Below are 24,754 nucleotides of genomic sequence, written 5' to 3' on the forward strand. Positions count from 1 at the left end.
ATTATGTATATTTTCCATAGAGTGGTCATGAACGGTGTAGGAAAGGAAAAAGTGAGAAAGGCAAAACTACTTATGTGTCTGCACACCTGAATATAACATATACACAAAAGGTATGGCATGCAAATATATACATATAGACATGTAAAAATGAAATCTTTTTACACATTAGCAAGCTACACATTAGATACATACAGATACATATCTTGTCTCCATATACTTGTTTAAATCTACATTTTTAAGTTTACTTGTCTATGTATCAAGGTGTATTTAAACACACAAAGAAATTCAGGTGGGAACACTAACCTTGAAGAATTTTTGAGAGGACTGTTCTTTTTGTTTCCTGCCTTGTTTTTCTTTTGGTCACACATGCAAGAGATTATAATTTGGCTTCCCCTCTGAGCTGCAAAGGAGAGTAATCATTGCTTATTCTATAGAGATGCCAACTATTATCTCGTTGACAGGTGAAGCAGCCAGAAGCTACACTTTCAATCACAAAAAAAAAAAAAAAAACAAACAAAAAAACCAAAAAAAACCACCAAAATTTTAAAAAAAGAAAGAAGAAAAAAAGGAAAAAAAATGAAAACATTTTTCCTTTAATATTTACATCAATCATTTTTTTCTAGTTTATCCCCCATTAAATTAATTCTGATGTAAGGTTGTGCTGGAAATTGCATGTGTCTTACACATTCATTATGCCTTAAGTGTTACTTACTGAATGTACTTAAAATTGTTAAAAGCAAAGACTTTAAAACAGTCATTCCTATGAAACAAGCAGATATTGAGCCTAATAACAAAAATAGACTTTTTGACTATTTAGATCTCAACATTTTTTTAAGACAAGAGTAACATAAAAAAAAAACAAATAATTCAGGCTGTGACTATAGCAAACTCTTAATCTGAATCATAGGTAGAGATGATTGACTCTTAAAAATGCATTCAGAGACAAACATGGAGCCTTACTGCAGGAAATATCAGCAGTGGGGCACTTCCTTATGGACCAATAGTGTATCAGATGGCTATTTCCAGAAATTAAGCTAAATTTGAAATTTGTATAAAATATCATTTATTTGTAGGAGCAATCAATAGACTACAAACTATATTTTAGTAATGTTAGGAGATAAAAGTAATGCCTGTTGCCTGTCTGTGCATCAATCTCAAATTAATACATTTGACTGTCTCTGATCTGAATATGCATCATATCATTTGCACTGTTGTGACATACTGTCCTTTAATGTTATGACAATTGCAGTCACTATTTTTATTGTGGTGAATTTTTTTCTCATGTTAACTGCCCAAATGCTGAATACAAGATGAGAAGGAACTCTTCACTAACCTGCAGTCTGTCTAGTTTACTGGTTTGTGAATTCAAAACACTCGTACTGTCATTCTATAGCCCTTAGAACTGGTATAAGGGATATTGTTAGGACATGACAATGGAGGACAGAGATAAACAATAATCCAAGAGATTAATCTTATTTTATGAACTGTCACTAATTCCAAGGCTAATTCTCTTGTATTATTAGTAAAATGAAAATAAATAGAAAGGTGTTTGAAAAATTGTAAGGGTATAACTTCGTCTTTTCTTATGCCAATCAAACATATTTTTAAAAAGGACAGATGAAAACATTTACAGTACAAGTCAGAATTAAAATTGCTGACTTCCTGTTTTATGTGAAGAAGTATTTCTGTAAACAGCATTGTGTACTGTATACAACAGTATAAGGGACTTAGAGTCATTAGCCAAAATTGCATTTTGCTAGTGTCTTCACAGAGTCATTATCACACATCCACTTTCTAGCAGCAGTGGGGAGCAGGGAAAATAAAAAGAAAACAGTGCCATGCATGCCCATTATAATCACAAATTACTTACAGTCCTGGAGATATATGAACACTCTTTCAGTACTAGAATCTGTAGTGCAGACTTTTGAAAACAACAAATAAAATATTAGCTAGGTGATAAGAGCTAAGACACTAGCACCACTAGAGGTACACTGAAGCACTTTAACAACTGGCTTGCAACAAGCATTAATGTACACAGATTTGCACAGCCAACTATACTTTATTGGAACAACACAATCCATTATTTTCACTGCTTCATTTCAATTTCTCCATATTTTAAGGAAGTGCAAACAGCATTACAGTTAATTTTTCATTTCTTACTCCCTTCTTTTGTTAATTTGGAAAGAATAGAAAGTTAATGAAGTTAACTGTCTTAGCACATTCATATGGTAGAGCTGCTTGATAAGATGTGACTTGCAATATTAAGGTGTCAACAGTGTTAAAAAAAAGAACTTAAAGAGATGGAAGACATGCCAAATAATACAAAAATCTTCTGGTTTTAGAAATACTATTTGCAACATAAAATACAATGCATGACGATGCTCTTGGTAGCCTACAGTCTGATAATTATAATGACATCTAGACTTACCCGATGCTTAAGTGTTAAATAGAAGAACATCTGAGTTTGATTATTTCCTCCTTTTTACTGCACCATGCACTATATATAATTTTTGTCTTTTTAGGTTGAGAAAGGAACCTGCAAACAACAAAATTAGACAACAAAAAGTTTCTTGCCTTCTCTTGTCTGAGAAGAAGCAAGCACCTTCAAGGAGTAGGAAAATGCAGTGTTTCATTGCAAGAGTGAAAGGATACCTTCCAAGAAATAAAGGTAGAAATAGTCATCAACTCCAAGGCAAGCAAAAAAAGATACTGATTCTGACCTATTCCTGAGATAAATGAATATATCACCAATTTAATGTCGATTAGGCAAGAATGTGGCAAAAGCATTTCTGACAAGGATTAAGGAGTGCAAGTAGTCCTTCAGAGCTTCTAGGTATAAAGTCTTATCTGTAGAAGGGAATATTTGGCTTTGGTGGAAGGTAGAATGTAAAAGTGTTTAAATGATTGTGACTAGACAGTCAACAGTCTTAAAGTTTAGGACAGATTATTCCTTCCCTTTCTCGACAATGTGCTTTTCTCCAGACGTATTCTACTTCTCGTGCTAACAGCTTTCACAGGTTGTTGAAAAAGAGCTAAAGACCTCTAGCCTTGGAAGGACTGAAGAGAGGAATTGATTATTTTCCTATGCCTAGTCGTTTCTGCCAATTGCAATGCCAAAATGAGATTTCATAGCCTCATTTGGTAGCACAAGCTAGAAATAAATGACTGAGAAATCAAGACTATTCAAGGATAGACTGATGTCAGGAGGAGAAGGTAAAGGTTGTCCCTATATGTTAGACTCAGTAGAAGAGAAGAATGCCTAAAAGTTACACCAGAATTCAATTATAGTGAACTCTCAAAAATACACAAAGAGTAAGACAGGAATATTCTTGTACCACTCAGTGGTCCAAAAAAGAGGAGGAAAATAATAACCAAGTTTAATTTAGAGAAAGTCAGAAAACTTCCCTTCATATCCATCAAGAGAATAGAAGCAACACTGGGAGAACCACTGATGCTTTGAAAGAAGTTCTTAGTTGGAAGCTGTATATATGCCTTCAGGTACAAAAGAGTACAGATGTCTGTTAGACCTATATATATATATAGTTTTCATTTACTTGGCCAAGGAGTGAAAGGAAGGACTGTATAGAATTACTCTAATTGTATTTTTAAGTAAGTACAATAAAGTAACAAGAATTATGTGTACCAAGAGTGAATTTGGAGCAGGACAAGTAAGCAAATGCTTAGCTGAAGTGAAAAAAATCTCACTGTTCATAATATATGATCGTAGTACAGACCACACAGCATTTGATAAATTACAGAGACAAGAATTTATGTAGAAAAGATGTGCTGTCTATATTTTTCATATGTATTCCAGGAATTTATTTTCCTGACATGTTTATTATTTGCACACAGAGCCCTGTAAATGTATATGATTATTATACTAGGTAACATGAATTTAGAACAAACACCAAATAAAAGCAAGCAAAACCCCAAAATAATATTTGAACCATTTCTCCACCCATCACCATTTATCTTGTTCATTTTAACAGTATTTTTTGTAATTTTTTTTAAGTTTTACTTATTCTTTATGTATTATCTTTCTTGTTTAGTACAATTTTTAGCAGGAGTGATGGGATTTTAGAAACATCGCTTCTCCTTGTTACAATAATATGAATTTAGTGGCTACATGGTACTCACTGATACCTTTGAGGTACAAAAGTCTGTTAGAAAGAGTAACAATAGCTCCCATTTTAGGGGAGGACAGCTAGGAGAGAGTGTCCCAAACACAGTTGTGCAGGCATTTCTAGACATGAAGAGAGGCAGCACCACTCTTATGAAATGCAAATTACTGCCTGGGCCACAGACAAGTTATATAAGGTTTTTTGCCAATCTGTGTGTTGGTTATTATCCTGAGATACTGTCAGGAAAGCTACTTTGCATGCTTTTTTCCACAAGTAAGCTGAATGAACAGAAGTAAACAGCACTGCTCTGGGCACAGGGTATTCACATATTCTGTGATTTTGTCTGTGGTTTTCCTTACCACATGTTGTTGGTGATAAATATCTCTTTGTTGTTGGTGATAAATATCTGTTTGACATCATAAGGTGAACAAGGAAGATTATGTAAGAAATGAAAGAAAAAGATATTGAATGCAAGTTCACATCCACCTAACACCTTTAATTCAGGTCTTTGCATCATAAATACACAGAAATCCAAAATTAGCAGCTTTGACTACACTAAGGGTGTTTACTTTTTAATATGACCTAAACAAGTTAAATGATAGAAAATAAAAGTGAAATTACTGCTGTCACAGGATTCATAAAAATATGGGCACTGGTGATGCGTGTATGATTTTGTATTTTAACTTCAGTATTTTAGAGTCTATTACTTTCTAATCTTTGTCATCATTAAAAAAGAGAAGTCAGCGAGTCTTGAGTGTTACTACCAAGTTACTTGAGATAAAAATGGTCATTTATCCCCATACCATCATAATGGCACCCTCTTATTCCCTTTCAGTAAATATTTTCCAAATAAACAATTAACTACATATTACTAAACAATATTTTTTAAAATCAAGTAGCATAATACTTTGCCCATTTCTCAATGGTGTGGATACATTTTTTCTTCTTGTCTAAAAGACAAAAAATTAAATCAAGAAAGCAATCTGCTTTTCTGTATTTTTTGTGTGTTCAGTGATCTCTGGGTTGTTCAAAACCACATTGTATATTTGCACACTCATTTAAGAAGAATTAATTTCCTACAACTTTTAGCTAAAGATTGACTTCTTGTCTCTTATTAGGTAAATGATCTTTCCAATTGTTCATTCTCCATCAATTTGGTATTTCCTCTCCAGAATCAGATGCCCAAAATTTGGCTTTGATGTCATGGCCAGCAAACAGAAATACACTGTCTCCTCAAATACTGACCAAAAGAGCATGAACTCTGACAGGCTCAAATGACTATGTTCACTGTTTGCTGAAGATTCAAAGATCCTTAGAGGCTCAATGACAATATTGACAACCTAATAGCAAGTGCACTGTGTTACAGGGTCATCCCTCCATGATCCTTTAATAATAGGCACTGATAGATTCTGGATCCAGAAAAACTAGAATTGATAGGCACAATTTTCCACAATGTGTGACACAGCCTTGCCTGGCAATGGAAATTTAAGTTATCGCTCGCTTATGTCACAAAATTCTGACTTTTTTTTTTGAATACTGAACTATGAACTTGTCATCCATTTTCTTGGGTCAGCAGCAGAGAAATCAGTGGAATGATATCAGTAGTAAAGCAAGCAATATATCACATGAAGAATTAAATAACTATCTTGGTATCCTCATCTCAGAGGATGTTTTCCTACTAAGCTCTACACTTTTCTTTCAATGGTTGAAATGAGAAAGGGGACATATTTTTAAATCTTGATAGCAGTTGACTAACTCATTTCTTTAATCAAGTAATCTTCTTGTAATAATGGGATAAGAAATGGAATAGAGGTCAGATGCCTTGATATATGAGGGAGGAGTAATCAACCTTTTATGTAAATGGAGGGTTCCAGAAAGAGAGAAAGCTAGTTATTACTTCTAGACTACTCATTTTCATCTCTCTTTGGATAGTACATTAACTCCTAAGAACAGTACAGATTAAGCACCACCAGGCAAAAGAAAATTAGTGTAGCTACAGTAAGTGGTCTGAGTTCAAGGTTTAAAATAAGGAAGAGGGAATCTTGATTGCACAAAATCATTGTAAATAAACTTTGTGATTTGTTTTCTAGGAATTTGAAAAAATGGTAGTCTGAGGAATTACAAGGAAGTTCAGGTTCAATGGGCAGTTACAGATACAAGCTGACAATTTGGGGAGGTTTATAAGCAATTGTTCAGCAAAGAGAGAAGGATCACGGGTGCCATGTATTCAAAAGAATGTCACCCAGATCATGATGCCTACTCCAACATTAGTAGCAATTAAGGTAATAAACATATGTTTTCCCAGATGGAAAGGTAGAATTTTTCAGATCTTGAGACAGATATCAATCTATTATGGACTTGTAATAGTAAATAGTTACTCGAGGTATTGACAAGTGTTGCACAATTTTTTCTATGTCTGTCTTACATATATGTCTATAAACCTGTGTGTGATTTGTAACACATGTAGTGTAATGCTGGACAAAATTAACAATATATCAAGGTTAAGAAGGATGAAACACTTTACATCACAGCAAAGTATTCTGAAGAAATCTGAGGTCCCTGTTTTCATATCTGTATTAAGGATGTTGTCAGAAGAAAGGAAAATGTTGCAACAGGGTAAACTCTTTTCAGTAAAAGGAGTTGTCTTCATAGCTTTTCTACTGACTACATGCTGAAACTGATTTCTTTTTTTCCTAAGAAGAAGAGCACAGAACAAAGAGACCCTCCCAAAGTATAGCTGTGATCTCTGACTTAACATATCCCCATAAAATATGGGGCAGAGAAGTATGAGAAGACCTGAGATTCCTCCTTCAATTCCAGGTATGGGCAAGGGAGGTGGGAATGAGGAAGTGTGTAGGAGAAGCTGTCAAAACTCAGGAGGGAAAACCAAATTTATTTTTTTTTCCAAATGGAATCCATGCTTTCAAAAGGAATCCAATCAAAATTACAGGATTCTGATCTGAGGAGTGCATTAAAAGGTCACTATTTTTAGTGTCCAGACCTTCAGGTGATTGATGTGAAATATTTAGTACTTCAGGCATTTTTGACTCAGTAAGAATTGTGTAAGGTTTTGACTGTGGAGAAGAAAACATTGCAGCCTATAGTGCACTGATGACCTAAGAATTTTCCTCATAATTTGATCAATCAACATAAATCAAGTGCTCTTACCTCTTCAGATTTTTCTTTTCCTTACACTTATCAAATCTGCTTTTGCTGATAGAAGAGCATTCCTAAAGTTGGTAACTGTCACAGAGAAACAAATTCTTCAATTTGCATCTTTTTGTTGAACAACTAACTGCAGTTTTTGCATTAGGGAACATGTTCCTGTTTACACCATGTCTGTCACATAAGAACACTTTAACCTGCCCAGTAGTGCATTGTTGCCAATTAAGTGATTGTTTAATTTTAATGAAAATAGTAACATTTGCTATTATCATACTTTCTGTGGTGAGAACCTACACATAATAATAAAAAACCAAAGAAATGAAACTCAGATTACAAATAGCTCACAGCTCACAGTTTGGAATTATGTTTCCAACATTAATATTTGAAAGATATAATAAATAGTAATAATGAAGAATAAGAATAATGTATTATTATATTTTAAATTCTCAGCCATCTCATAATGTCTGCAATACTTCTCACTAATTAAAGGAAAATACCTTGTGGAATATATTTTCAGTTATTTGATTAGATTTCATTAATGCTGGCTATTGAAGTCAATATAAATTCATTCTAACCAAATGAGACCTAGAGCATCAACCATTTGCTTTGTTAACAGAAAACTGGATCTTCAAAAAGTTACTTGCTCTGCAGTAGCAGAAGACAGAAGGCACAAAAGCATAAAATAACTGCAGTTAATCAATATTATTTGTGCTCAATATCTTTGAGGAGAGATGTTCATCTCAAGACATGAAAGCATCCTTAAAAAAAAAGAAATCAAATTAGTTGGCACAATTTCTGTCTCATGTTTTGGAGCTTTTCTACTTCCTCCCTTCTTAACTTCTGTTTATTCATTTATTTTCTGAATGTACTGCTGCTTTGGCATTTTTTAGCTGCCTTTATTTTTTTTACAGTCAATATCCAAGTATACTCCTTGATCTCCTCCCTCCTCAAAGAATAGGTCTAGAGAAATTATTCTGCCAAGATTATTAAATCTATTGAAAAACAGTCTGTGAGCTGACTATTTAAATAATTTGTATAGCATATAAACCAGAAAATTACTCTGATAAAGTCTATGAGAACAGGATTTTCTTGCAGTTCTACGCAAATTTGTAGGAGATTGTTCAAAAGAAAGAGTGATATGGCAAAGAATCTGAAATTAAGTTATGCAGTGCCTATTTTAAAGTCCCAAATGGAAGTACTGAGTGCAAATGGAAGACTGAGTCTGAAGTACTCTATACAGAAAACTTTGGAGTAAAAAATTATTTTTTCTTTTATTTTTACCATAGCATTTTCACCTATAGAGAGAAAACATACCTGTATTTCCTTCAGAAGCAAGGAATTTACTTTTGTAAACACACTGGAGTAGAAGACTATAGCTTTTTCTGTTAGCTTCTCCTATTGGTATAACTAGTACTGGGCTAAGACAATGGAACTAGATATTCATGTGGATGAAGAATGTAAACCAAGAGATGTCTAGTAAAGAAGATCTTGACCAAAAACCTGTGTGAGGACAGAAGGAGGTGTGGAATGCTGAAACAAAATCCCATGCACCATGAAATAAACTAGAGACCTGTAACAGCCACAAAAATCCCACAGAATGTACTCCATGAAGATGCCTACAGTGTGCCAAAGACTGGTCAGCAGAGGCTGATGACCATCCTTGCATGTTTAGAGTCCAATGAGGCTGAAGTGTCTAGCTTCAACTGAGCCTGAAAATTGGCATTACTGAAATCAGTAGGAGTGCTGCTACAGCTGTCCCAAAGGCAGGTCAAGTTCAGCGTGAGTACAAGTATTTCAGAGCTTTCACATCTAGTTAAAATACAAGCCTGGTAGTACTTCTGCTGTCATATCACTTCTGAAATCCAGCAGAAGTTTGTTAATATTGATATGGTTAATATACATCAAACAGGATTCCTTTAATTTTTTGAATAGAAAAATTCTCCATTGTGTTGACATTTCTTCACTGAACTCTCAGGATTGTTTGGTTTCAGAGACTGTAGGGCCCAAGACACATTTTGTTTTAAATAATCCTTCATAAAAAATTCAGCTTTCAGTCTAATATGATTGAAACTCAGCTGGAGCATGTTTTATAATGCATTGAACTGGAAAGACTATGAGTGTTGAATTATTCAAAAACATGATAAGGAAAATAGTGATATATATGTGTGCATACAGGGAGAGATGATCAAAGAAATCAGGGTGACTTGATATGTCTTGTTATCTCATTTTATTTACTTTTCAGAACTCATCCAAATATTAGAGGGGAAAAAAATCAATATCAATTTTCACCTCTGTCACGTTCCACACTTCAATTATTAATGAATGTCAAATTTGACCACATTTCTTCATACCACCTGCTCTGCAATAATATTTCTGAGCCTTTATTAAAAATGTAAAATTGTCATTGAATTTCCAAATATGATTCTCTGGTGACTAATTCAGCTTGTTTTATTAATAAGTGAGTTCTGATGAGTAATACTAATTTAATACGCCAGCATGTAAGATTAAACCATAAATTATTCCTGCTGAAGGTGATGAGATTTGACTGCTGTGTCGTTGTAAGGTAAAAACCTTCTATATTAACCCTGAGAACACTGAGTACAACAGGTTTCTTTATGGAAATTAAACTGTTAATTCTTTCTGTTTAGATCAGGGATCTTCTGCCTATTTTTACTCACTAATCCCTTCTACTTTAGCTTTTATTTAAGATTATGAAAACAATGGACAGTTCCCACACAGTGAATTATATACATACACTACAAATGCACTAAATAAGTGCATGTATACCTAGAAATACAAGCAGGAAAAACATAAAGTTAAAAATCTCTTAGTTCTCACTCAGTGGAAAGGCATCTAAAATGAGAATTTTCTTCAAATGGGCTTTGACCTTATTGTCACACACATTAGAGCACTTCATGGTGTTGTTTTCTGTTGTTCCTGCATTCTCTGTTTCCATGGAGTGCCAAGAGCTGGAAAGCAATTTGGCTTTTAACAGAATCCAGATAATTAAAACAGTTTATAATTCATGGCTTTACATACTTCTTTTTATATTATTTTTGATTGAGACAGAAAAAGTCAAATGGTTTTAAAAATAAGTTAAAATTATCCAATATCATGCCTAACCTGAAGGAGGCTAAGATGCACCTTTCAAAGGGTGATTTTAGGATATGTTTCTTTCAATATATTGCGTTTAAAATATTCCAGACAGAGCTGATATTTAATTATTGCAACTCATGTAACATTCAACAGCCTTCCCATTTGAAGGACAAAATACCTTCAAAATTTCCAGAATATAAGATCCAAAGTTATTGCCTTTTAGGCAGATAGATCATTTAATGCAATATTGCATTCATTTGCCATTTCTAAATAGGACAGCATGATAAGGTACGCATGAAGTCACATGTCCACATAAAAATTTGATCATTATCACTGAAGTTCAACCATCCATTGAATTACATTATTCACCACACTTACATGAATTTGATTTTTTTTCTTAATATTAAAATAAAAACAGTACACTGAGCATGACCTAATACTGTGGTCTGGTAATAAAGAAAGCCAAGAGCATCTTGAGAGTGTATGAAAAGGAACAAGCCCAATAGGTTATGAGAAGTGGTTATTTCCCTCTACATAGTGCTCATCAGACTAAATCTAGATGCAATATCCAGTTTGACTGACACAGACTGACACCGATTACCTGGGCATTGTTCTGTGGAGAGCAGAGAAAATGAACAGGCACTGGAGAAGATGCCCTTCTTCAGCGACACACTGTAGGACCAGGACTCTTTTGGCCGGGAGAAGGGATGGTTTCAGAGGCACTTAGCTTCAGCACCCCTGAGAAGGATATCAAGGAGCTGCAGTGAGGTCCCTTGCAGCTATTCAGAGCAGGAAAACAAGAGAAAGTGGACATAAACGATGACCACAGAGGTTAAGACTAGCTATCAAGATAAATATTTTCCTGAATAGGACAGCCCAGCAGTACAGCAGAAGTATGGAGAGGTCATGCCATCTTCACCATCAAGGTCTTCAGATTTCATCTGGACAAAATTCTGGGTGACCTCATCTGATCTTGAGATCAAGGCTTATCTTCCTTCTGTCCTGTCTAAACTAAATTTATTGATCATTCTCCAAAGTAGACTGAACAAAGGAAAACAAGATATATCTGAAGCTTGAAGAACATTTAAGTCTTTGCTAGCTTCCCTTCCCTTCCCTTCCCTTCCCTTCCCTTCCCTTCCCTTCCCTTCCCTTCCCTTCCCTTCCCTTCCCTTCCCTTCCCTTCCCTTCCCTTCCCTTCCCTTCCCTTCCCTTCCCTTCCCTTCCCTTCCCTTCCCTTCCCTTCCCTTCCCTTCCCTTCCCTTCCCTTCCCTTCCCTTCCCTTCCCTTCCCTTCCCTTCCCGGAACTTCCCTTCCCTTCCCTTCCCTTCCCGGAACTTCCCTTCCCTTCCCTTCCCTTCCCTTCCCTTCCCTTCCCGGAACTTCCCTTCCCTTCCCTTCCCTTCCCTTCCCTTCCCTTCCCTTCCCTTCCCTTCCCTTCCCTTCCCTTCCCTTCCCTTCCCTTCCCTTCCCTTCCCTTCCCTTCCCTTCCCTTCCCTTCCCTTCCCTTCCCTTCCCTTCCCTTCCCTTCCCGGAACTTCCCTTCCCTTCCCTTCCCTTCCCTTCCCTTCCCTTCCCTTCCCTTCCCTTCCCTTCCCTTCCCTTCCCTTCCCTTCCCTTCCCTTCCCTTCCCTTCCCTTCCCTTCCCTTCCCTTCCCTTCCCTTCCCTTCCCTTCCCTTCCCTTCCCTTCCCTTCCCTTCCCTTCCCTTCCCTTCCCTTCCCTTCCCTTCCCTTCCCTTCCCTTCCCTTCCCGGAACTTCCCTTCCCGGAACTTCCCTTCCCGGAACTTCCCTTCCCTTCCCTTCCCTTCCCGGAACTTCCCTTCCCTTCCCTTCCCTTCCCTTCCCTTCCCTTCCCTTCCCTTCCCGGAACTTCCCTTCCCTTCCCTTCCCTTCCCTTCCCTTCCCTTCCCTTCCCTTCCCTTCCCTTCCCTTCCCTTCCCTTCCCTTCCCTTCCCTTCCCTTCCCTTCCCTTCCCTTCCCTTCCCTTCCCTTCCCTTCCCTTCCCTTCCCTTCCCTTCCCTTCCCTTCCCTTCCCTTCCCGGAACTTCCCTTCCCGGAACTTCCCTTCCCTTCCCGGAACTTCCCAGAATTTCCCTTCCCCCTGGTAATTTCCTTGGAATTATGCAGCCTGAGTAAATCATGTTCAGGCAGGTCTTTCTTTTGATTATACATTAGAATATTAGGGTCACACTCACACGTTTATGAACCCTGATTTGTACTTCATTACAGATATACAAATTACTCTGTAACTTTTGCTGTTTATGACAGCCAGACTGCCTTGTGTTCTTATTTAGCTACACATATAAATACTCATTTTCTTATAAGAAAGGAATTGGAACATTGCTCAAATCTGAAGCAGGAAAGTAAGTGGCCAGTGGTTTTAGTTCTGTATTTTGGTCTATCTGATTTAATTTGTTTTCAGTGAACTCTTTGTGGCACACCTTTCACTGACTTAAGAGTCTTTTAAGTCTACCTCAAAGTTTTGGTATACATTTGTATGTAGGCTTATTATTTTTGTTCTTGAGGGATTTTGTTTTGTTGTTTACTTTTAAATTGCACAAAAGAATTTTTTCAGTTCAGAGTAATGAAAAGAAAGAGTGGATTCACAATGGGAAGGCAACAAAGAGATGAGATTTCAAATAACATGCCAATATGATAGTCTAGGTAGAACATCTGGAAGAGCTACACTGAGCAACAGCTGCTAAACACATCAGTTATCAGTGAACATGCAGTGCTCAGCAGAGAAAAATGTGTATCAAACACGGGAGAAATATTAAATCACCCTTAAACCTGAGGGAGATTACAGTTTTATTGCACAGAAATATTTTGGAGAAGAATGTAAGAATCAAAACACTTTGACTGTTTCTTTCTCTGGTATTCTCTGGTGTTGGTGCAAAAGTCTTAGAGATGATCCATTAATCATCAGAAGATAAAGGAAAACTGTGGAGAGGAGGAAAGTTTTAAGTATTGAATTCTAACCCAAAATAGATAGATTAAAGCAATATATTATAGCAGATTCTTCAAAGCTTTGAGGGAAAGGGGAGCCACACACATAACTCCAACTTGCTCTAAACAGAGTGAATACTGTAAAGGGAGAGATATTCAAGAAATTAGTGTTGAACTGTAGAAAACACATAGAAAGCAAAGGCAGAAATAACTCCTAACTTTATAGTCAAAGAATTTTCTGAACTTTTCTAGAAGGGGACGAGATAAAATTTAGAATCAGTTTCTTACCTTTTCCTAATGAGTTACTTGCTTTTGCTACAACTTCAAAGTCTCATAAAAGGAAGTCAACATTTAACACAGGTAGTCCTAGCTGGGTAAATAAATTAACTTTGTCCAAAGACTCACTGAAATGGCATCCTTCCTTGCAACATAATAGAGTGAAGAAGAATCAAGGGTAGATTTCTAATTGCCACTACATGCAGAAAAACTACTTTTGATGAAGGATTGTAGCTATTAAGAGTGAATACATTTGGGAAAGATCGTAAACTGATTTCTTGCAGAGGTCTTGTGTGACTGCAGACTGACTCAATGGGTGAGTTTACCTGAGAAATGATCCCTCAGTGTTCTCCAGCCCTTCAACTAATACATCATCTGTTGCACAACAAAAATTCACAATTTCACAAAGTTGCCAGCACAGCTTCAGTCCAGGATCTGGCTTGGAAACAAAAGAGGTGACACAGACAGATTATCTGGTAGTTCACATGGGACACTAGGAGAAGGTTCCTCACTAAGAGACTGGTCAGTCTCTGGGGCAGGCTCCCCACGGAAGCGGTCATAGCATCATGACTGCCAGAGTTCAAGGATCATCTCAACAATACTCGAGTCATATGATTTAACTTTAGGTAGTGCCCTGAAGCTCAGGGTGTAGAGTCATTATGGTCTCTTCCAACTTGAGATATTCAATAAATTTGTGATGTCCCAAAATTTAGATATGAAGGTCAGTTGTCCAACCTGGTCCTGTGACACTGGCAAAGTTCAAAACTACTGAATTCAAAATGCTGAATTAATTGATGAGGAACTTTATAATGGATTCTCATCTTTTTCCAGTGATCAAAATCCATATTTCTCTCTTCCATGGAAGCAAAACAGAAATAATTTTGTTCTTGGACTTGAAATAAAAATGAAGTTTAAAACATTATGTTTTGGATACAAAAACTGATCTTATGCGACTAATTTATCTTCAGTGATTAGGGAGGTCAAAAACTGCAGCTAGTTAAAGTGTGAAACATCTCACCAACAGAATTAACTGAAATAAACATGCCACACCATGTGTTATTGCTTTTCAACTTGAAAGTTTTGGGGTTTTGAAAATTGTCGTAAAATTCATTCAATTTAAAACATACTAATCTATTGCTGAGTTTTATTTGTGAAATGTGTTCATCATAGTCTATATCAGTATATTTACTCCCTCAATTTTCTTCTTTATTTCTATTGTTGAAAAATTATTCTAGGGCCTAAAAATATGTCTGTGGTAGAAATTCTCAGATGCTTTCATCAGCAGCAATCTTTTAGTTTTGCAGTTGAAAATATCTGGTCATCAAAAGTAAATGGATTTTCATTTAAAAATAAATATATTAAATATCCTGATGGCTGCTCTGAAGAGATTTATTTCCTCTTTTTTTTTTTAAATATTGGAGGAAATAATATTTTTAGGTAAAAAGCTAAACAAAACAAATTGTGTTTATTCCCATAATTATTTATTATTTTTTGTTAGCAAAAATTAATTTAATTAATTAGAAATGTAATATTTCAACAGGTCTTTTAGATTTTCTTCTTAATTCCTAGGAAAATACATGTTCTCCACATTGTTTTTGTACATATTACTGTCTTGAAATTAAGCCAGTAGTTACACTATGTGCTGTCCTAGAATTATGCAGTAAGGTATCTGCGAAATCATTACTTTATCTTCAGTCATTAAATAATAAAAATTTTAGATCATTGCGACTTCATTGGACTGAGATAGAAAGAAATTAACAACATACTTCCCTTACTTTGTGAATATGATTTTGTGAAATGGTTGCCATTAATAAATCTCAATGAAATATAGAATCCGATTGGAATATTTTCAAAAATTCTTCCTTGGAGATGGACTTGCAGTTTTCAATCTTCATGTCAAAGAAGCAGTCAAATTACACACAGTCTTACCAGTCAAATTAAAGTTAAAATAGTAGTGACCAAAATGCTGTTCTGAGATAACACTTACACTGCTGTACACTGAAAATGAGATGAAGTTGAGAAGATGGCAGAAGAGGGGAATTATATGAAAAACAGCACAAATAGTTACTGTTTCACCAGATATGTCAAATACTGATATGCACCTCAATTTGCATTTTAAATGCAACATAGGCAAGGGAGAGATAAGGATTACAAAATATTACTAAAATTAGTGAAAATGTATAGTAATTTCATCTCCCAACTTTGCTTAAAACACACTCAAAGAGAGTTTCTTCAAAGAGAGTTTTCTTTAGCAAGATGGCAAAGAGCAAAATCCAGAATGATTTGGGTTACATTTTAGTTCATGTTCAATCTCTTTAGTTTATGATTTGAATAAACTAAAACCTTGAACTGGGAAAATAGGAAATTTAGTATCTCTGATGAAATGTCTCGTTAAGAACATATTATATTGTGTACTTAAGTGACCAGGGCAGGGTGGATATGTTATCTACAGTAATTAAATAACTGTGATACTCTTGACTGCAATTTATTTTTCCCCCAGCTTCAATCATATATTTAATCTTTAGTGACAAAAGTCTTTCAATTGTACAAGGGTGAGGGCTTGAGCAGTTAGCCCTACCCCCTGTAACTGCATTATTTCAAAATGCAAATAATTGGTACTGTTTGAAATGCCTTATCACTCTTAAGAGAAAAATTACATAAGGACCCCAACAGCAGTTATATAAGTTGTTATGTTCCTAAGCATCTGCAGAGTGATTTAAGCACATTCTTCTTTTAAAACTTTGGCAACACGCTTGTTATACGAAGTGTAAACTTATATAAGAACCTATCAAATTATTTTAAAGCTGATCACAAGTTTGTTGACCGCCATTATTAGGAATAATGAAATATCTCATTTGCTTTCACCTAGCTGATCTAACACAATTGAAGAAAACAGGGAAAAAATGTCAATCTAAAAATGTAATCTAAAAGGAGATTGGCCTGCTTATCGAGCATTTCAAAGGCTGTTTTAATGTTCAGTGAAGTTACGGTGCTAGCTGTGAGAGCATTATCTAACTGGGGAAGTACAATTTAAGAATTAAAAGTTGTATTAAATAAAATCCCCTGTATATTGACATTTTTTGGCACAAAAGCCTATTTGTGAATGCTGTAAGAGAGATTTTTCAGGTTTTGTGTTTGTTTTGGAAAACCAGCTTAAAAATTATAAATCAAATCCTAAACAACAAAATACTTCTTTCTGAGAGTGTCTCCAGAACTGCAAAAATATGAGAATGTTTCCAGACACTGACTTGGGAAAATTGCTTGTGAAAGGCTGATGAAGAAGCATTAAAACCTTTTATATTTTATAGAATGAACTTTAAATTTCTAACCCTCTTTTCTATATAAAAATTTCTCTATTGTAGATAATTGCACTGATGGCAGAACTGAGAAAACAGGCCAAGAAACAGGCTATCTGTGATTTTGTTAATTGCTCCAAAAGTCAACAAGCTTGAATTTTTATCCATGCCTAACAAATCTTTTGACAAGCTTGAAAACTATTTCCAAAGTCTATTAAATGGGATGAACAAATTTCAAAGAATGAAAAGGAAGGCATGAAATAAAGTGTCTCTATTAAAACAGAAAAAGTGGGGGAGGGAATAAAGAAAATTTGTTTTCAGACTTGGAGCTTAAAATTCGTGTTAGTTTGCCTAGTAATGACTCTAGGATTCTTAGCATGCTGCTGACAGGCAAGCAGCAAAACAATTTACTGGTTTACTGCCTTTGATTTTATGCTACTTGAGTTGTACCATGTCAAACAAAAATAATTACAAAAATGGCAGTATGCAAATCAGAGAAAAGTTACTTCTAAACACCTATTTCACATGCACATCCTGTTTCAGGCTTCATAGAGTAAATGGATAAAACACTGGGTTTAACTCTCAGGTCAAGGTTGGAGTAATAATTAAAATACGGATTTGCGTTGTAAAACTGTAAGACATGCTTGGTCACAAATACCCTGCAATTTTCCTTCCCCTGAAGAAGTATGAGTAAGTACACTAATGGAATTACCCCTCACTCTTCTGAAACACAAATTAGGATTTGATGATACAGCATAGCTAAATAATAAAACTTTCTATATAACTGAGATACCAGAGATCATATAGCAGGCACATTTGTATGCACAGCTCAAAGGACAAATGACTCAGATGATTAATGCAGAAGTGTAGAGAAGTGCACTTGAAGTCTCTTAAAATTTTTATGAATGCAATTCACTGCACATCATCAACATTCCAAAATACAAAGTTGAGTATTTTTTGTTACTTTTGAACACAGAAATAAAACTCCACAAACAATTTTCCATTAAAAACAGAGACATGTGAATGTTTAAGATGTACAGAACTGTTCATTTAAAGTTATTTAAAGTCATGACCCTTGCAAATAACAACCTCAGAGCAGAGTTTAGAGTGAAGCAACTTTGAAAAACAGGCAAACAAACAAAATATCCCATATTTATAAAGAATATAATTCATTAGTAGTAATTTTGTGTAGTTTTGACAGCACCCACTTTTGCACAACTTAAAATAAAAGGAAGTTTTAATATACCTATCAGAGTAGGTATTACATAAGCCTGCAAAACTCTCCAGTCTAATTAAACACTCTTTTCAGGTGTATAAAATCTTGACAAACATTTGAAGCTGGAGTTTTCTATGATAAAAAATTTAATCTTCAGATATTCATTATTTCTCTGCAATACTTTGCATGGTTTTCAAAGATCAGGAGAAAAACAGAATGGCTATTTCAGTCATTTCCTAAATCAAAATAGGAACTGGGTGTCCCCACTGATGAAAGGAGAAAGGGGCAAGGGAAGGCAAGGCAAGATAAGGCAAGGTAAGGCAAGGGAAACTGTGCTTCCCAGAAGAACTGGAATTCTAAAATATGTCTTTAGCTATAAAATAAAAGAAAAAACCAGAATTTAAAAAAATGCTGATTTTTTCTTGAGAAAAACTTGCCCACAGTTTCAGATGAAGGGAGAAAAAAAAATTAAACAAATAGTACCAGAGGTGTGAATTAGATAAAGCATCAAATATCACCACCATATCTATCAATTATCTTTGATTTCTTCTACTTTGTTTTTCAGTTCAATTTCTTTTTACATGAGAGAAAGAGACTGGTGAAAGAGCTACTGAAACTGATACAGAAAATCTTTATATAAAAAGTTATCCTTATAGCTTTTTCTCTTAGTTTTTTTTATATGATCTTTTAGTTTTAAATTTATCACCTAATTAGGCTCTCCAAACTTTTTAAATTTCAGTTTTTAAATTTCAGTAAATTAGTAGCAATACACAAGTTTATGCATTCTTTCTGAATTAGAAACATGGTTTAACCTTTCTTAAGAGGCTGAAATTAATATTCTTGAGAACTTGAGGATCTGAATTGTTCACTGAACATAGAAGGCTTAGTGCAGTCTCTTGTGAGAATCAACTGCAGGCGAACATTTATCAGTATGAAGAGCATCAGCAGTCCCTGATGATATTCATGTGTTTAATACTCATAATCAATCACATTTACCAAAGAATGATATTTTCTATATGCTTTAACTTCATATTGTCATTTTGTATTTGCTCGCCCCAGCCGTCCATGCTTTTTAATCAGATTCTGATTTATTAGCTGACTTGCTATCCCTATTGTTGCCTCATCCTTTCCTCTTCTAATCCAGAAAATTGTGAACATGGCCTATTACCATAAGGAAATTTGTCTTGATTTCCAATACAATTAAAACATATAGTAGCTTGTGTATAATAGCAGACATAACTGAAAATAATAAATTATGGCTCAAAATATCTAGAACCTTTGAAAAAGTCTGTTTAAGTAGTACCCAATTATGGAAATTCCTTTGTTATAAGTAGATTGAAATGAAATACAGATATCTTGTTTACATTTTGGATAATGACATTTGTATTGTCAATGCATGTTATCTAGTTATATGATGAAAAATTAGCTGGTAGAAATAATGTATCCTCTGGTGTAAACAGCACACCTTCAAAACATGAACACAAAACTGTCGAGACTGTCTTACTTGCAGACTTGAATTTTTAGCATTAAATCAAGAGTTTTGGAGCAAGATGATCACAAGAACAACTTAAAATTTGTGGCTCAAACTTCTTAAGGATTTGCAATTCATTATTTAAACTGAATCTTTCAAACTTGGACTAATTAACTTGTATTCCAAATTGGAGTATTTTCCCTCTCAAATCTTTTTAAAAGTCAGACAATTCTTTCTTCCTTATCCTGAGATAACTAGTAAAATATGAGTCCATGAAATATTTAATAACTTGATGAGACGTAATTTAGCAGGGGCACAGCTCTGGGAATTTGGGTTTTTTCATTTGCTGTCTGATAGTGGCAAAATAATATTTCTGTTCTCCATTTGCACTGAAAAATTAGACACCCCTTTGTTCAAAGGCAAAGCAAGGTCTGAACACAAGATACAGAAAGGTTTGCTAGCAACTATCTCTAATTGTGTCTGGGCAAAAAACAGTCTGTTCACAAAAGTGGCTGAGCCTTAACAGCCTTACCAACCATAAAGCTCAAAACAGAAGTGAAAATCATGTCATTAATCATGCTTCTCTTGCAATCAATTAAAAATTTCCAATTAAATCTGGTAGGTTCTGAATATCATCTGCTGTCTTTCAGTATGCAAAGATGGGCATTGACGTACAGCCCATGGCATGCGCATTTCCCCAGTGTCCAACGAATGCTGGTACATGCTGCCTCAAGCTCAGTGAAGTTCTTAGAATTTTCTGCCCAGCCTACCACATGACTGATTATCAGCTCAGATACTTACCCATCACACAGCAGCACAGTAAGAAAGCCTCTTCTTCTTTGTGTTTCAGTGACACACAGTTAAGGAAAACATGATGCAAGCCTAGCAGTTTTTCAGAATGTATTCATGAAATAAATAGTACAAGATGGCAAGTCACAAGTTACCCTCATTCATCTCAGAAGCATACCCATGTCTTTTGAATGGGAGATGTCTTTCCTCCCTCTCTCCCACCTATAGAATTATCATGAACTCCCTTTGCAATTCACAGTATAAAACTTTGCAAAGTCCAGGGTGGAGATCTGTCTAAGCAGACAAAATCCCTAAAAGCACCCTTGAAACAGAGGTATGAGAAGCAAGTTATGTGCTGATGTGCAAGAGCTAGCTGACTGTGATTCACCAGATTGTACTAGTGTGCTATTTTTCTCAAGCAAACCAAATTTAAATTTCACAATTGCATTACATGTCTGTACAGAGTGAATAAGAAATAAAATGTGTGGTTATTTAAGGGATGCTTTAATTTTTCAGGGTTGGAACTTGAAGTGCAACTAAGAGAACCAGAATGGATTTTAGAAGTGATTCTTCACTGTAAGAGCTGAAAGAAGTGGCAAATCACACTCAGAAACCTTGATGTGAGTTGTAACCTTACATAATGCCACAGTAAATCTTAGTTCTAAACATCCAACCAAAGCTGCAGCAAAATGCAATATAGCTGTTCTGCGGACCATCTGTCATGCTTTTTAAACTATTTTTATTAGTTATTTTATCTTTTAAAATTAAAACTGAGGGGTCATATTTTCCAATAAGGTGGCTTCTCCATGATCTTATATTCAGTACTTATTTTCTTTGTCTGATCCTCTCTTAAATTTTACTCAATTTAGTTCTACCATCCTAATTTCTTCTCCCTCTTGCAATTTTCTCTTCTGTTCTCAATACAGTAAGGTATCTGTTACTGTGTTATTTTCTCTGGTAGTGAGTTGGCCCTGGCTGCATGTCATGTACTTACAGAAGTGGGTCTATCATTCCCTCTCCTCAGCTGGATAAGCAAGAGAAAATATGGTAAAAACCTTGTGGATTGAAAAAAAGTTCCAGAGAGAACACTTACCAATTACCATCATGAATGAAATGGACTCATCTTGGGGAAATTAACTGAATTTATTATCAATAAATCAGAGGATAATGAGAAATAAAAATAAATTTAAAAAATACCTTCCTCCTAGCTTTCCCTTTTTAGAACTGTTAGTGGAAGGAGTTGGAGAATTGAGAATAAAGTTGAAAACTGGTAAGTGCCAAAGGATAGGTAATGCAGATTATGGTCAATTTACCATACGTTTATTGTATTTACTGTATTTTCCTCCTCAGGGGTAGGACCCTTTCCCCTGCTCTAGTTTGAGGTTCTTTCCATGTGAGACAGTCCTCATCAAACTCCCAAAACTGAGTCCTTCTCCTTCCCATTAGCTACAGTTCTTCATGAACTGCTCAGGTATGGCACAGTGTACCCCAGAAGGGGTCCCCCACAGGATCACAAATGAAACCCAGAAAACTTGCTCCAGCATGGGGTCCTGTCTCCACCTGGCCACAGGTCCTTCCAGTAACCTGCTCCACAGCAGGCTTTTCATGGAGTCACAGCCTCCTTTGGCACATTCATCTTCTTGGGTCCTTCATAGGCTGTAGGTGGATCTCTGCTCCACCATGGATCTCCATGGGCTGCAGGGGCACAGCTGCCTCGCCATGGTCTGCACCACGGGCTGAAAGGGAATCTCAGCTGCAGCAGCTCCTCAATCCCCTTTGGCACCGACCTTGGTGTCAGCAGACTTGGGGATGTTAGTTGATGAAAGAAATTCAACATCACCCAGTCATATGCACTCACAGCTCAAACAGCCAACTGGATGCTGGGCTGCATCCAAAGCAGTGCGGCCAGCAGGGAGAGGGAGGGCATTCTGCACTTCTATTTGGCTCTTGTGACATCCAACCTGGAGTGTTGTCTCCAGCTCACTGAAGCCCCAACATGAGAAGGACATGGACCTATTGGAATGAGTCCACAGGAGGCCATAAAGATGATCAGAGGGCTGGAGTACCCCTTTTATGAAGGCAGACTGAGAGAATTTGGGATGCTCAGTCTGGTGAACAGAAGTTTCTGGCAAGTAGCCTTACAGTACTCAGAGAGAGCCTACACATTCCTTGTTTAATCCCAGCCAGTAACAAAGTACCACCACACATCTGCTCACTTACTTCCCCACCATTGGCATGGGAGAGTAAATTAAGAAGAGTGAGAGACAAAAATTTGTGGGTTGACACAAGGATTGTGTAAAAGGTATAGCAAAAGTTGTGTATGCAAGCAAAGCAAAACAAGGAATTCTTTCACTATTTCCCATAGGCAGGCAGGTGTTCAGCTACCCCCAAAAGAAAAAGGTCCCATCACATGCAGCAGTCACTCGGGGGGAAAAAAACTCTATCATTCCAAACATTTCCATTTCATCCTTCTCCCTCTCAGTTTATGTACTGAGTATGATGTCATATGGTATGGAATACCCCTTTGGTCACTTGGAGCTACCTGTCCTGGCTGTGTTTCCTCCCAGTTTCCCATGAGCTCACAGCCGCCTCACCAGAGTGGCAGTATAAAAAGAAGAAAAGGCTTTGTGTCTGTGTAAACCCTGCTCAGCAATAACAGACACAACAGTATTGTGTTCAGCATAAATCCAAAACACAGCCCCATGCCAACCACTGGGAAGAAAAGAAACCACACCCCAGAATAAAACACCCCAAGAAGGCTGGAGGTGGACATTTAGCGAGGGAATGCAGTGACAGGACAAGAGCAATTGGCTTTGCACTGAAGGACAGTAGATTTAGTTAAAATATTAGGAAGAAATTCTTTAATGTGAGGTGGTCAAGCACTGAAACAGGCTGCCCAGAGAAGCTGTGAGTGCCCCATCCAGTGTTCAAAGCCAGGCTGGAACATTGTTGTTTTTGAGCAACACGGCAGAGACCGAGGTGTTCCTGCTTATGGCAGAGATGTTGAAACCAAATTACCTTTAAGATCTCCTCCAACCCAAAACAATCCATGATTCTCTGAAGTTTTTTTTCCAGATGAGAGTACTTCCTGAGTGATCTGTCTATTCTTTTCCTAACCCATGCACCTTTATTTTCAGATTTTTCCCCCTGTTCTTTTAAAGAAGCAGAGTGATAGACTGTCTAGACAGGCATCTGGCAGCCATAGAAGGTGAATCCACCCACTTGTATTTGAAAATTGCTGCCAGCTATAACTTTGTGTCTGATTTCCACACTTGAGAATACACCAAATTCCTCAGAAATTAATACGTGTGTTATGTGATGCACATGGAAATATTGAATTTTGTCATAAGTAAGGTACCATACATGTAACCTAAAATCCAGTCAACAAATCCTTATGACAGACTCAACTAACATGTACAGTTCACCATTGTACAGCCAAGTTAGGGCACATTCGCAGTTCACCCAGAAGAGAAAATAAAACCAATTTGTTCACAAACAGCTCTGACTCAGGTAAACTAAAAAGCAGTTCCCTTTGTTCATTGCACTCAGCATTAGAACTAGATTTTCATTCTTAAAAGCGCTTTTCTATTATACATACTTTTAAAAAATACTAAAGGTGTGGATTGTAATGCACATACAGAAAATTCAATGGAAGGCTGAAACAAGGAGGACAGGGAAAGTTGGCTGTGCATTAGTTAACCTAGGTATGATTGCAACCAAACTACTATACCAATTCGGGTATTGTCCACTGACACTTCTGCAGCTGAGAGGATCACCTCTGATGGAGCTTCCACAATTCCTTAAGCATTCAATATTTTCTGTCAACAGGCAAAAGGTAAACTATTGCTCTGAAGTCATGTAAAAATGCCTGTATCTCTAACTATCAAGTTCATGTAGTATATAAATTTTTTGGCAGCATTTGAGATCTTGTTTCACAGCAAAAAAATTGAAACATCACTTGATGTTTCAATTTTTTAGTAATCTGAAAGCCATTTATTTCCTTGATCCTGCCAAATTAATTTCATACTGCCAACATGAATTTAGGTACTTTATATCAGTGTTGTTGACTGACCACACCTTTAGAAGCACCTCTGTAATTCTGATGTCTCTGGATGAGATGTGTCCTCCAGATTTGAAAGAAAGCTTTTAATCATACAGAATGAAGCTACTCTGTTTCAAGCCTCTTGGGGTTAGCCTGATAATAGATTTTCTCCCATAGCAGTGCTCATTATCTGTAGTCAAAGCCAACAGTTTGATTATCCCCTTCCTTTCAATTAGGCCTTTGCACTCATGGGGCCCAGGCATGTTGCTGTATTGATATAAGTTAACTTTCAAGCTAGTTTTGCAAGGTATTACAAGGATGGGTTGATCAGTAGAG

The 24,754-nt window shown here is 36.2% G+C and overlaps 1 long non-coding RNA gene across 1 annotated transcript in view; it reads right to left on the bottom strand.

The window, feature by feature from the left end:
* Positions 1 to 319: 319 nt before the first annotated feature.
* The window catches only part of LOC134432164 (uncharacterized), a 43,729-nt gene continuing 19,294 nt past the window's right edge, over positions 320 to 24,754 (bottom strand). The window contains exon 3 of the long non-coding RNA XR_010031239.1: positions 320 to 400. This is a non-coding gene — a long non-coding RNA (uncharacterized LOC134432164). The remainder of the gene's footprint in view (positions 401 to 24,754) is intronic.

The sequence above is a fragment of the Melospiza melodia genome, chromosome Z (genome assembly GCF_035770615.1).
Source record: "Melospiza melodia melodia isolate bMelMel2 chromosome Z, bMelMel2.pri, whole genome shotgun sequence".
In the NCBI taxonomy this organism is placed as follows: Eukaryota; Metazoa; Chordata; class Aves; order Passeriformes; family Passerellidae; genus Melospiza; species Melospiza melodia.